Here is an 11,952-nt window from a genome sequence, read left to right as displayed (position 1 = left end):
CCTTCAACCTTCTCGAGCAAGGCGTAAGGCACCGGGCACGCCCAGAAATAGCGCGGCGTGGCTCCTGGTTCGACTTGGATATGGGCTACGGCCCCTTTTATTTTCCCCAAACCAGGCTGGAATACATCTGGGTATCGTCCTACCACCTCAGTCAACCCTTCAGAAACTGTTTGGAGGATGTGCTGCCATTGCAACCGCAAATGGCGCAACCAGTCCCGACCCAACAGGCTGGGCCCATGGCCGCGCACCACGATAAGTGGGAAACGCCCCTCCTGGCGTCCATAAACAACAGGGGTCACTGTAGATCCTGTAATGTCCAGTGGTTCCCCCGTGTAGGTGGCCAACCTGGCCTGTGAGTCAGTTAATGTAAGGGTCTGTATACCCTGCTTGATGTGGTCGAATGTCCTCTGGGCGATCACGGAGACCGCTGCGCCGATGTCCAACTCCATCTCAAGCGGGTGACCATTGACCCATACTGTCACCTTAATGGGGGCCACACTGGGAGCTGCCACACAATGCAGCTGCAGGCAGTCGTCCTCCGTCTCCACGTCCTCAGGAGTAGTTGCCGCAGGTTCATCCACATGGAAGGTACGACCCCTGGGCTGGTCCCAGTTTCAGTCGGAACGGCGGCGCCTCTGGCGCCCCCAGGACCGCCGTCCGTGACGGTGTCGGCGCCTACAAGTCTGACACGGACATGGCTCCTCATCCATTGGTTCTGGAGAAGGGTCCCTTCGGGGAGGAATGTCCGATGGCCACTGGCGTCCGTCCGGACGTCGCCTCGCCCAAGGTACCGCAGGTGTGCGGGGGGACGTTTTCGGACGGAAGGGGTTGCGCCCCAAGGCATGCACTTCCATTCCCTGTAGCTCCTGCACTCCTCGTTCTGCACTCTCTCGGGACAATACTATTTGAATGGCCTGTTGAAAAGTCAATGTTGGCTCAGCTAACAACTTTCTCTGGGTGGCCGCATTGTTAATACCGCAAACCAAACGGTCGTGTAACATTTCTGACAAGGTCTCACCATAGTCACAGTACTCCGCAATCCTGCGTAGCCTGGATAGAAAATCGGCAAGGGATTCTCCAGGGGTCCTCTCAGCGGTATTAAACCGGTAACGCTGTACTATCATGGACGGGGTTGGGTTAAAATGTTGCCCCACTATAGTCACAAGTTCATCAAACGTTTTGGTGTCCGGCGCAGCTGGGTACATAAGGCTCCTAATCACCCCAAACGTATGCGGGCCGTAGGCGGTGAGCAATATGACCACCTGGCACTCGTTTTCGGTGATATTGTTTGCCCGGAAATAGTAACGCATCTGTTGTCTGTACTGGTTCCAGCTTTCCAGCGCAGCATCAAAAACATCCAAACGTCCGTACAGAGGCATGGTATAATAGAAAACAACTTCCAACCTGTATCCAACAAAAATCCAGGGAGGTGGCTTCAGCAGTGTAGACAGCTATTCACTTTAACCCTCGTCGCCGGTTTGTGAGGGCCATGAAAAATCCAGCACGAGTTTTAAGGATACAAAGTAATAACAGTTATTTACAATAACACATATATATATATATAACAGCAGCAGCAACTTCCCTTGCTGCACACTCCTTCCTGCTGGTTCCTAAACTGGCCAGCTTTATTTATACTTGGAGTTTACTAATGGTTTCTCCGCCCCCCCCCCCATTGGGGAAGCTCATACTCCCACAGGATTGTGTGATTGTCATTATTCCCCAGCCAATGGTAAGCAGGCAGGTTATAACACAAACATACTCACACACTAATACACACGCTGGCACCACACTAATATACAAACTCCCTCACACATTTGCACACACATCACTCTCACACAAACACGCTCACACACAAATATACACACTGGCACCACACTAATAGACACATTCTCTCACACATATACACACACATCACTCACACACAAACACGCTCACACACTAATAGACACACTCTCTCACACATATACACACACATCACTCTCGCACAAACACGCTCACACACTAATAGACACACTCTCTCACACATATACACACACATCACTCACACACAAATACACTCACACAAATATACACAATGCGCCACACTAATAGACACACTCTCTCACACATATACATACACATCACCCTCACACAAACACACACACAAATATACTCACTGGCACCACACTAATAGACACACTCTCTCACACATATACACAAACATCACTCTCACACAAACACACTCACACACAAATACACACACTGGCACCACACTAATAGACACACTCTCTCACACATATACACACACATCACTCTCACACAAACACACTCACACACAAATACACACACTGGCACCACACTAATAGACACACTCTCTCACACATATACACACACATCACTCTCACACAAACACACACAAATATACACACTAGCACCACACTAATATACAAACTTCCTCACACATATACTCACACATTACACTCACACGCATATGCACTCACATATGCCCAGTCACAGAAATGAGGCTTTCAAAGTGTTCTTGTTGGCTGTACCCACATCAACGTATTGTGAAATTTATCTGGAGTGTATTGTCAAATCACTTTGGCTCTGTGGTTAACTGCTGACATTCATCCCATAGTTGATGGGCAATGCCCATTCAGGGAGGAATTTAATTCTCACCCCACCACGGCCACCTGGGAGCAGGCTCAGAAGCAGGGGGAAGGGGGGGGGGGGGGCGGAGGAATGCTATATAACCTGTTGGAAAGCTACAGGGTGTTGAACCAGTTAGCTCTTGGACTCCCTGCAATGAAGTTGGGGCAGAGAAGGTTGAGGACAGCCAACCTGCCAAGAGGATAACTGAGAGCCTTAATTGGCTAATTGAGCACTGTATGTTACATGGGGTTGCCGCAATGTGCACCCATGTGCCCTTCCTGTATGTTGGGGGGGTCTCCTGATTGAGCACTCTGCACCCCAAGGAGGACCCCCGGTGGTGAGGGCCAGTGCCACAGAAAGAGCCTCCTCCACCCTCTACAATAACATCACCCTGTTCCTTCGCCAAAGCCTGCCTGATTGGCTCCAGTGAGTCTGACCCACTCACCTCTCTTCAGGATTCTGCTGCATAGCTGCTGCTCGAGGCCAGCTGCAGTCCCAGTGTGGTCACTGCTCTGAGTGACATTGCTGGGAGTAAGTAAAGTGCTGTAGGCCCTATGATTGACCTTTAAAGGGGTGGGAATCCCAATGGCAGGCAGTTAGCTGCCTGACATTTAATCCCATTTGGGTTCTTGGAAATGGTCAGGACCTGGTTGTCACTTGCTTTCCTCTGGTGAACGAAGCACTGCCATGGTTGTTAAATTCAATTCCAGTGCGTGGCCCTGTGAAGGATAAAAATGAAGGCCATATTTCAATATTTTAGGCACTCCAAGTTTAGGTGATTAGCCTACAAAATCATCATGGTCGTTTTTATCACGAGTATTTCAGTTTATAATGATCCTTGGAAACCAGAAGTCATTTGTAGTGTCCTTCAGTCAATAGGTTATAGAATCCATAGAATCCCTACAGTTCAGAAGGAGGCCATTTGGTCATCGGATCTACATTGACCTTCCAAAAGAGGACCCTACGTAAGCCCACTCGCCCACCCTATCCCCACCTAACCTACACATCATTGGACACAAAGGGGTAAGTTAGCACAGCCAATCCACCTAACCTGCACATCTTTGGGCTGTGGGAGGAAACCGGAGAACCTCGGGGGCAACCCATGCAGACACGGGGAGAACGTGTAAACTCCACGCAGACAGTCACCCAAGGCCGGCATTGTGAGGCAGCAGTGATAACCACTGTGCCACCGTGCTGCCGTCTAGATAATGAAAGGCAAAATTACTGGAGGTGACTATAGATGACTAAGGTTAGCTCTGAATTCAATGCTTGGAAATGTTATTTCTTCCACAAAACCTTTGACACTGATCATGAAAGTTTCTTTAATTGGCTACTCGCCCTAGAGATGGGTGTACCCCGCAAGTCATGTCCAGGTGGTCCGAGGCTAAGATACCAGCTGTTATTTTCTCCCTCTTTGCTTAAAAAACATTCTATTTTTCTCCTTTTTCCCTTCCCATGACTCGTGGTAACCTTATATAATCTCAAGACTAGTGACCCTAGTGCTCTTCTCCTGGCTCCAAATACTGAAATTGGATGTTACCATGCATTTTTTCCCAGGATAACTAAACCTCGAGTTGTCTGTATCTCTGAAGATCAACATAGTACAAGATACTTACTTCCAGTTGTATTCCCTTTATTTGACTATGTACAAACTTGTGGCATGGCATGGGGGTTACAATGCAAGTAGGCTCTATTATATATAGATCCAGAACCCCAATTTATGGTTTCAAGGCTTAAAATAATTAATCTCTTGAGAGCTGCAGAGCAAACAACCACTCTGGTTACTGGCAGCCTGTTCATGATGAACAACCTCGGGCAGTACTGGAGGTAAAGGGTGTTTCCATTTGCACTGCTAATAAATTTTATTTCTCGATTAATAAATCGGTACAGGAGGAAAAGAACCCCTTGTGTGCCTATCGTAGACTAGAAAGAGTGCCTTACAAGTATACACCAAATAGTATTTATTAATGAAAATTTAAAATTTCCTCTGTGTGTGTGAGAGGAATTCTTGATCACTTGGTGATTATATCCCTTTCAGCTTATCAACCAAGTTTTGCTCATAAAATTGTTTCAGTCTGGGTATGACAATGTTCAAAGCCAGGAACTTCTAATGTTGTGTTCCATATTGTTATACGTGAGCAAACCTTTGTGTAGTCGGCTTCCAGTGTTGGTTCACATAATTATGTTTCCTTCTTTACATAAAATAAAGGAAGCTTGTCAAACAGGACCAGATGAATCAGCTCCTGCTCTTCCTTTCTGATGACATTTGAAAGCGAGTACAGAAACCACATTTTTGATTTTTCTTTTAACTCTTACTCAGCTAATTATTTGTTTGCCAATTGGCTTATAAAACATAAAGTAAGATTTTATAAATTTGTAAGTACCACAACAATAATTTTATAAATTGTAATAAGAGCACAGAATGTTTACTTTATTTTGCAATGCACCATTCTGGCAGACCAAATGGTGTTTTGTGTATAATTGTTGCATGCATATTCAATACTCAATGGAATATCTAACCATAAAGGAAATCTTTGCAAAGGGTATAGATAAGTTTGATGCTGTTTCTTCCTCCTGCTAAATAGTCTGGACTTACTCAGGCCTGCTTGGAACGTAGTGGGACTGGACAGCCAGTGAGCGCAATTCTGTCCACAGTATTTCCCTGGGGAGGAATGTGGGATTGGAGAGGACAGTCTTACAATATGCTTGGAGGGATTAAAGTCGGACTTCCCCTTCCTGACCGGTACTTGGAAGAAAATACGGTTGAATTATAGCAATTTGCAGCAGTTGACAGGTCGAGGTGCTCAGAAATTAAGGGCAGCACAGTGGCACAAGTGGCTAGCATTGTGGCTTCACACGCCAGGGTCCCAGGTTAGATTCCCCGCTAGGTCACTGTCTGTGCGGAGTCTGCACGTTCTCCCCGTGTCTGCATGGGTTTCTTCCGGGTGCTCCGGTTTCCTCCCACAGTCCAAAGACGTGCAGGTTAGGTGGATTGGTCCTGCTAAATTGCCCTTAGTGTCCACAAAGGTTAGGAGGGGTTATTGGGTTATGGGGATAGGGTGGAAGTGAGGGCTTAAGTGGGTTGGTGCAGACTTGATGGGTCGAATGGCCTCCTTCTGCACTGCATGTTCTATAAGAGGGGGAAGAGAGAGAGAGAGACAGCACAAGAAGAGAATTAAAATGTCTGCTTTGACCATAGTTTTCATGGGGGTAATATTGGAAATGATACAATAAAGAAACTCTCAATAAATGCTCTTTAGCATCCACTGACTTACCTGACAGCAGCTGTTAATGATGCAGTGGTCTGGTCTTTGAAGCCTCTTCTCTGACAAGTCACTTGGCGATACCCATTAGGTGTCGGAAGCTCGCTGATTTAATGATAATGAGATCCAAGGGCTAGTATTAAGTGATCCTCAGTCCTATTCCAAGGGCGGCACAGTAGCATCGTGGTTAACACTGCTGCTTCACAGACCCAGGTTTGATTCCCGGCTTGGGCCACTGTCTGCGTGAAGTCTGCACGTTCACCCCGTGTCTGCGTGGGTTTCCTCTGGGTGCTCCGGTTTACTCCCACAAGTCCTGAAAGACGTGCCTTTTAGGTGAATTGGACATTCTGAATTCTCCCTTGGTGTACCCAAACAGGCGCCGAAGTGTGGCGACTAGAGGATTTTCACAGTAACTTGCAGTGTTAATGTAAACCTACTTGTGTCAATAATAAAGATTATTATCTAAAAGAGGAAGGATCGCTCCCTTGGTAACTTGGTTTGAAGAGTTTTAAGCAGAGTGATGGATTACCAAGTGTGTCAGACATCTGGCTGAGAAAAGATACTAAGGAATATAATTCCAAGACAGCAGCATTTGTCTAAATATGGTTCTGTTGCCTAAAAGAAATGTTAGTGATTTTTCAGCTCATCAAAAGGTCATTCCCACGTTGGCAAATAAATACTGTGAACATATATCATGCCCATAAAGGTCATACATATCCTCAGAGCTTCTCCCACACTGCTGATGTGATTTAGTAAGAAGTCTTACAACACCAGGTTAAAGTCCAACAGGTTTGTTTCAAACACTAGCTTTTGCAGCATTGCTCCTTCCTCAGGAACCATAGAAGAAAGATAAGTATATATATATAATTAAATACCATTCATTTCTTCTATTTTACAAGAATGATCCCTTGTATTGTTTTAAGTAGAACAAACAACCAATTACTAAATTAAACAAACTTAGGGACAAATTAAAGGAATAGCCCCTTAAAGGAATACTGCAGAAATGAAACAGAATTTGAAAGAAGATATAAAGCATCAAACCAAAATGTGATTAATGGGGTCAATAAAGCACCCCAATCCCCGCGGTGCCCACAGAGAATGGAAGACTTTGATGGTGCCGGCAGGTACTGCATGCTCCCTCGCCAGTAACACCCGGCCACAAATTCAGCCAGGGTAGGGGATCAGACGACTCCCTCAACCACCCGTGACTGGGCCTGTTTATTTGGCCAGGCCCAGGAGCAGGTTCACGAGGAGGTCCTCCTTCCTCCCTGCCTTTCGCTTCTCTAGGTGTCCGTAGGTCAGAAGCTTGGGACCGAATTTGCAAACAGAACTCCAATGAAAGGTTTTTCAAATGAAATGATTCCTTATACTTCAATCATTCCTGTAACCAGTATATATGTATAATTCATTTTAATTAATTGTTAATTCATCGATAGGGTACTTGATAATTGTCATAAATCTAGTCAAGTGTTACTGCCCTATGGTCCAGCTCAGGAACTTTATCCTTAAACAATAAGTGCAATAGGCTTGAGGCTGTAAATCATTGCTGAGTGACAGGCTATTAGACAGGAATATGAGAGCACTGCAGGGGGACATTTTCTCAAAGGAAATGCAAAATAAGCAGATGGAACTAGTTCTTCAGTTCTGAAAAGAGCTGAGACATCAGTTCGTCAACTGGACACTTTGCTGACAGGAGCGAGGGCTCACTCTGCTTGCCAGATTGATGACTTCTTGACAGCAAGAGACAGATAACATCAACTATTGCGCACATCACATTGTTGCTGACCTGTTAGCAAAATATATTATGATAGCACAATACAAAAAAAAAGATCAGATCAATAACTATGTCTTGTCACCCGAGGCAAATGACAGCAAATCCATTGTACATTAAAAAGTTGGTGTCATGTTCTATTCTGAATCTGTTTACATTCCATAACAATTCAACTTAAAGTAAGCATGACTTTTTGCAGGTTACCATCGATCATGGAAAATGCATGAATTGTAATTTTGTTAACATTACTTACAGGGCGGCATGGTGGCACAGTGGTTAGCACTGCTGCCTCACAACACTGAGGACCCGGGTTCAATCCTGGCCCCAGGTCATTCTCCGTGTGGAGTTTGCATATTTTCTGTGTGGGTCCCACCCCCACAACCTAAAGATGTGCAGTGTAGGTGGATTGGCCATGCTAAATTGCCCCTTAATTGGAAAAAAAAATGAATTGGGTACTTTAAATTTTAAAAAACGTTACTTACTTCAATTTTTGCATATATGCATAAAAATATAATTCAAGTAATAGCCTCTCCCAAAATGGGGTCAATGGGTTCCTCGGGGCAGTGTCCACTGCTCAATCAACTTTATTTGCTGCATCAATGCTCTTCCCTCCATCATAAAGTATGAAGTGGGGATGTTCCGGGTGATTGATAATTCCCATTCTCAGATAATGAAGTAGCCCATGCCTACATGCAACATGATCTGAACATCATCGGACTTGGTTGGAAGTAACATTCACGCCTCACAAGTGCCAAGCAACGATCATCTCCAACCAAAGAGAAACTAATCCCCCGCACCATGATATTCATAGGCAGAAACCATTGAGGCTTTTAAAGGAAATTGGGTAAGCAGCTGAAGAGGAACAGATTGCAGGGCTGCGAGGAAAAGGTAGGGGAGTGAGGCTACCTGATTTGCTCTTGCAGAGAGTCAGAATGGATATTCTGTAACCGTTCATGGGCTGAATTTTCCTGGCCTATTGACAATGAGTGTGGAGGTAGGCGGGCCGGCAAAACAGCAGGGGGTGGTGTCAGAAAGGATAGCTTTGCAAAGTGGTAGGAAATGTGGCAACTCAGCCACTTAGTGGGCAACCAATTAAGTCACATCAAGAGCCACTTCCCACCTCTGAAGGTATTTTGCCTGCATCAGCAGTCCCTGGCACTGTGTGGAGAGGCCACACAGGAAAATCTGGCAGCCTTCCACAGGGTCCGGGAACAGGGTTGCTCTTCTTTATGGGCACTCCATGGACGGGACCGCCCTGATGGCACTGGCATTGTTGGTGCTCAACTATCCATAACCCCTGATTGTCAGGGCCTGCTTGCCTGGCCCCAGCCATGCATACTGTCCTTCAAAGGTGTTCCACCACTGAGGCACTCTCTCCTCTTAATTGGATGGCAGCCCCAACAGCAAACGCTCAGTTGGCCACCGCTGGCAATAAGCTTCTCCTGCTGCCAGGTGAAGAAGGCTCAGCTCCTGTTTTCAGTCACTTGGCCATTACCCACAATATTAAGTCCTATGATTCCGTTTAAACTAATCACCCCTGTGCATTCCCTTAATGCCTGACTTATCTGTTTCTTTGCCTGTCCTAATGTGATGAACTCTGCACTGTGCAAAAAGCTTGTATTTGTGAGATGTCCTCTTAACCCAAGGTGAAACTAAACTAAGTTTGTTCTGAGAAAGCAATACATCATCGGATTTCCTAGCTGTGCAGCCATTTCTGAGAAGTGACCTGCTGACTTTATGTTGCTATGGAAAGTTGGGTAACTGAAAAGGCAAAGAAAAGCTAATTGGTGGGATGGGGAAGGTGTCCTCAGATTTCAGCTAACAGTGTTTGGTGTGCAAAAAACAAACACACAGAACCCCCAGTGCTCAGGAGAGGAAGAAAATCCCTCGAAGACAAAGGTCAGTTTTCTGTTTGGCAGAAAGAAGAATGCAGAGAACTTCTTGAGCACTTTGGGAAGTAAATTGCGAGCTAGCTAAAATGGACTGAAACCTTAAAGTTGTGTGATTAGATAAGGTATGCTACAGATCTGGGTATTTATACCAGAGGTAACCAGACTGTGAACTAGAGTGTTGTTAGTTGCTGTGTTGGAAAGGAACTTTGGAAAGGATCCTCTGGATGTCAGTTAAGCTGGTGTGTGGCTTTAAAGGGAACTTAGAAATGGTGATATTTCTACAAAATTACTGCTCTTCTCTTTCCTGATGGAATTACTGAGAGACAGTTGCTGTTCTGTAACCTGTATTCTGTAGCAGCATGGTAGCATAGTGGCTAGCACAATTGCTTCACAGCTCCAGGGTCCCAGGTTAGAATCCTGGCTTGGGCCACTGTCTGTGTGGAGCCTGCATGTTCTCCCCGTATCTGCGTGGGTTTGTGCTCTGGTTTCCTCCCACAGTCCAAAGATGTGCAGGTCTTGGGAGTTTCTCTCCTGCTGGTGATTTCCTGCTGGTGAGCTGCTCTCACCAGCATCGAAGGCTGTCTCCAGATCGAGGCGCCGTTTTGACTGGCTGCTCCAATCCTTCACTTGCCCTTTCAGACTCATTCCCCCCCCCCCCCCACCCCCCACCAGCTTTATTGACCCTTCTCACCCCCCCCCCCCCCCCCAACAACCTTGGGGAAGCACCTGGGAACCTCCCTTCATCTCCCCTCCAAGTGGCACGCCCCACCCCCGGGCCCGACCGACCGCCAGTCTGGTGGTGCCAAGGTTCCCGGGTGCCAGGGGAGTGCCTGAGTAGCACCCTGCCCTTTCCCTGACCACCCGGGGATCTCCAGTGGCCTGAGAGGCCCCCCTCAGCTGCCATTATGACTGGTCTATGTTTGTGTGGATCTGTACTAAAAGGCGCCCTGGCGAGGTCTCCCAGGCTTGGCTGTTGAGGCCTGGGCGATTTAAATATTCAGATCTGGCTCTCGCACAGCGAGGGTGAGATCCTGATCTCGCAGGGCGGAGTGAGTCAGGTGACCCAAGATCGGCCCGGTGCGGTGCTCGATTTATGGCTCTCGCGCGATTAATCCATTGCGCCTGGATCCGCACCGGGCGCAACAGGGTCGCTCAGTTGCGCCTGTTGTTTTTTGGGGCATTTGGAAATGGTAATGCTGTTAAAAGTCAGAGGATTTCTCTTTTCCAGACAGTCATTATCAAGCAGTTATCCAACGCTAAGCTTTTCTGCCAATTGTAAGCCCAAAGCTATCCTGACCTGCAGTAGATAGACTTGGCCACTTCATTACAGAGAAGTTGTGAATTGTCAGTGGCCAGCCTTACTCTGTCATTGTACCAAGAGAAATGTCATTGATGAAGATGCTGAAAATAATTGAGCCTAAGACACTTCCTTAAGGAACTCCTACACCAATGCCCTGAATCTATAATGACTGGACTCCAGTAGCCACAGCTTTCTTCATTTGGTGACAATATAACACTTGCTACTGGAAGTTTCTCCTGACTCCCTTTATGCTTCCTTGTTGCCATTCTCAGCTGAATGCTACCTCGATGTCAAGTGCAGATATTCTCACCTCTCCTCTGATATTCAGCTCTTCTGTTCATATGGAGTCAAGGCATTAATACGGTCAGGAACTAAATAATTCTGGTGGAACCAGAAGTGAGCATGTCATTGAGGTGTCAGTCGTTGTGCTATTAATGATTCCTTCAATCACTTTACTGATATTTGGGAGAAGGAAGGTGGAGAGGCAATTGCCAAGGTTTGATTTGTGTTATCTTTTGTGGACAAGGCATTGCTGAACAACATTCCACAGTGGCAGGTAGATGCCAATGTTCTGGCTGTACTGGAACAATTTGGCTAGGGGTGCAGTTACTTCTCGACTACGAGCCTTCGGCACTACAACAGGGATATTATTAGGTCCCTAATTTTTGCTGTGTTCAGTATGCTCAACTCATACTCAAGGCCACAGAAAGTTAATTAAATGTTCTGGAGACTGCATTCTATGGGAATAAGGCACTTGGGAGAAAGCCAAGTAGGTTTGTAGGTGGAAAGGGGGTGGGGTTTTCACCTTCACACTCCCAGCACCAATGGGAAGGATGTGTGCGTGAGGTAATTCTCAGGCTAGGAAACTTCCTTTTTATGCCCTTTTTAAGTCTCAACAGGACTAATGCTAACTGGCTCACTGAGGGGTTTAAAATGTTGCAGCCTTTACTGGGAAAAGATAATTGGCATGGTGGCAACGTGGTTAACACTTCTGCCTCACACTGCCAGGGATCCAGGTTCAATTCTAGGTTGCCACCTCGAGTCCAAAGATTTTTGCTGTAGATATCAATCTTGTTGTAGATATCGGGTCCTATA

This window comes from Scyliorhinus torazame, chromosome 3 (genome assembly GCF_047496885.1).
Source record: "Scyliorhinus torazame isolate Kashiwa2021f chromosome 3, sScyTor2.1, whole genome shotgun sequence".
Classification (NCBI taxonomy): domain Eukaryota; kingdom Metazoa; phylum Chordata; class Chondrichthyes; order Carcharhiniformes; family Scyliorhinidae; genus Scyliorhinus; species Scyliorhinus torazame.
The sequence above is the reverse complement of the archived record's forward strand: the minus strand, read 5'-3'. Positions refer to the sequence as shown.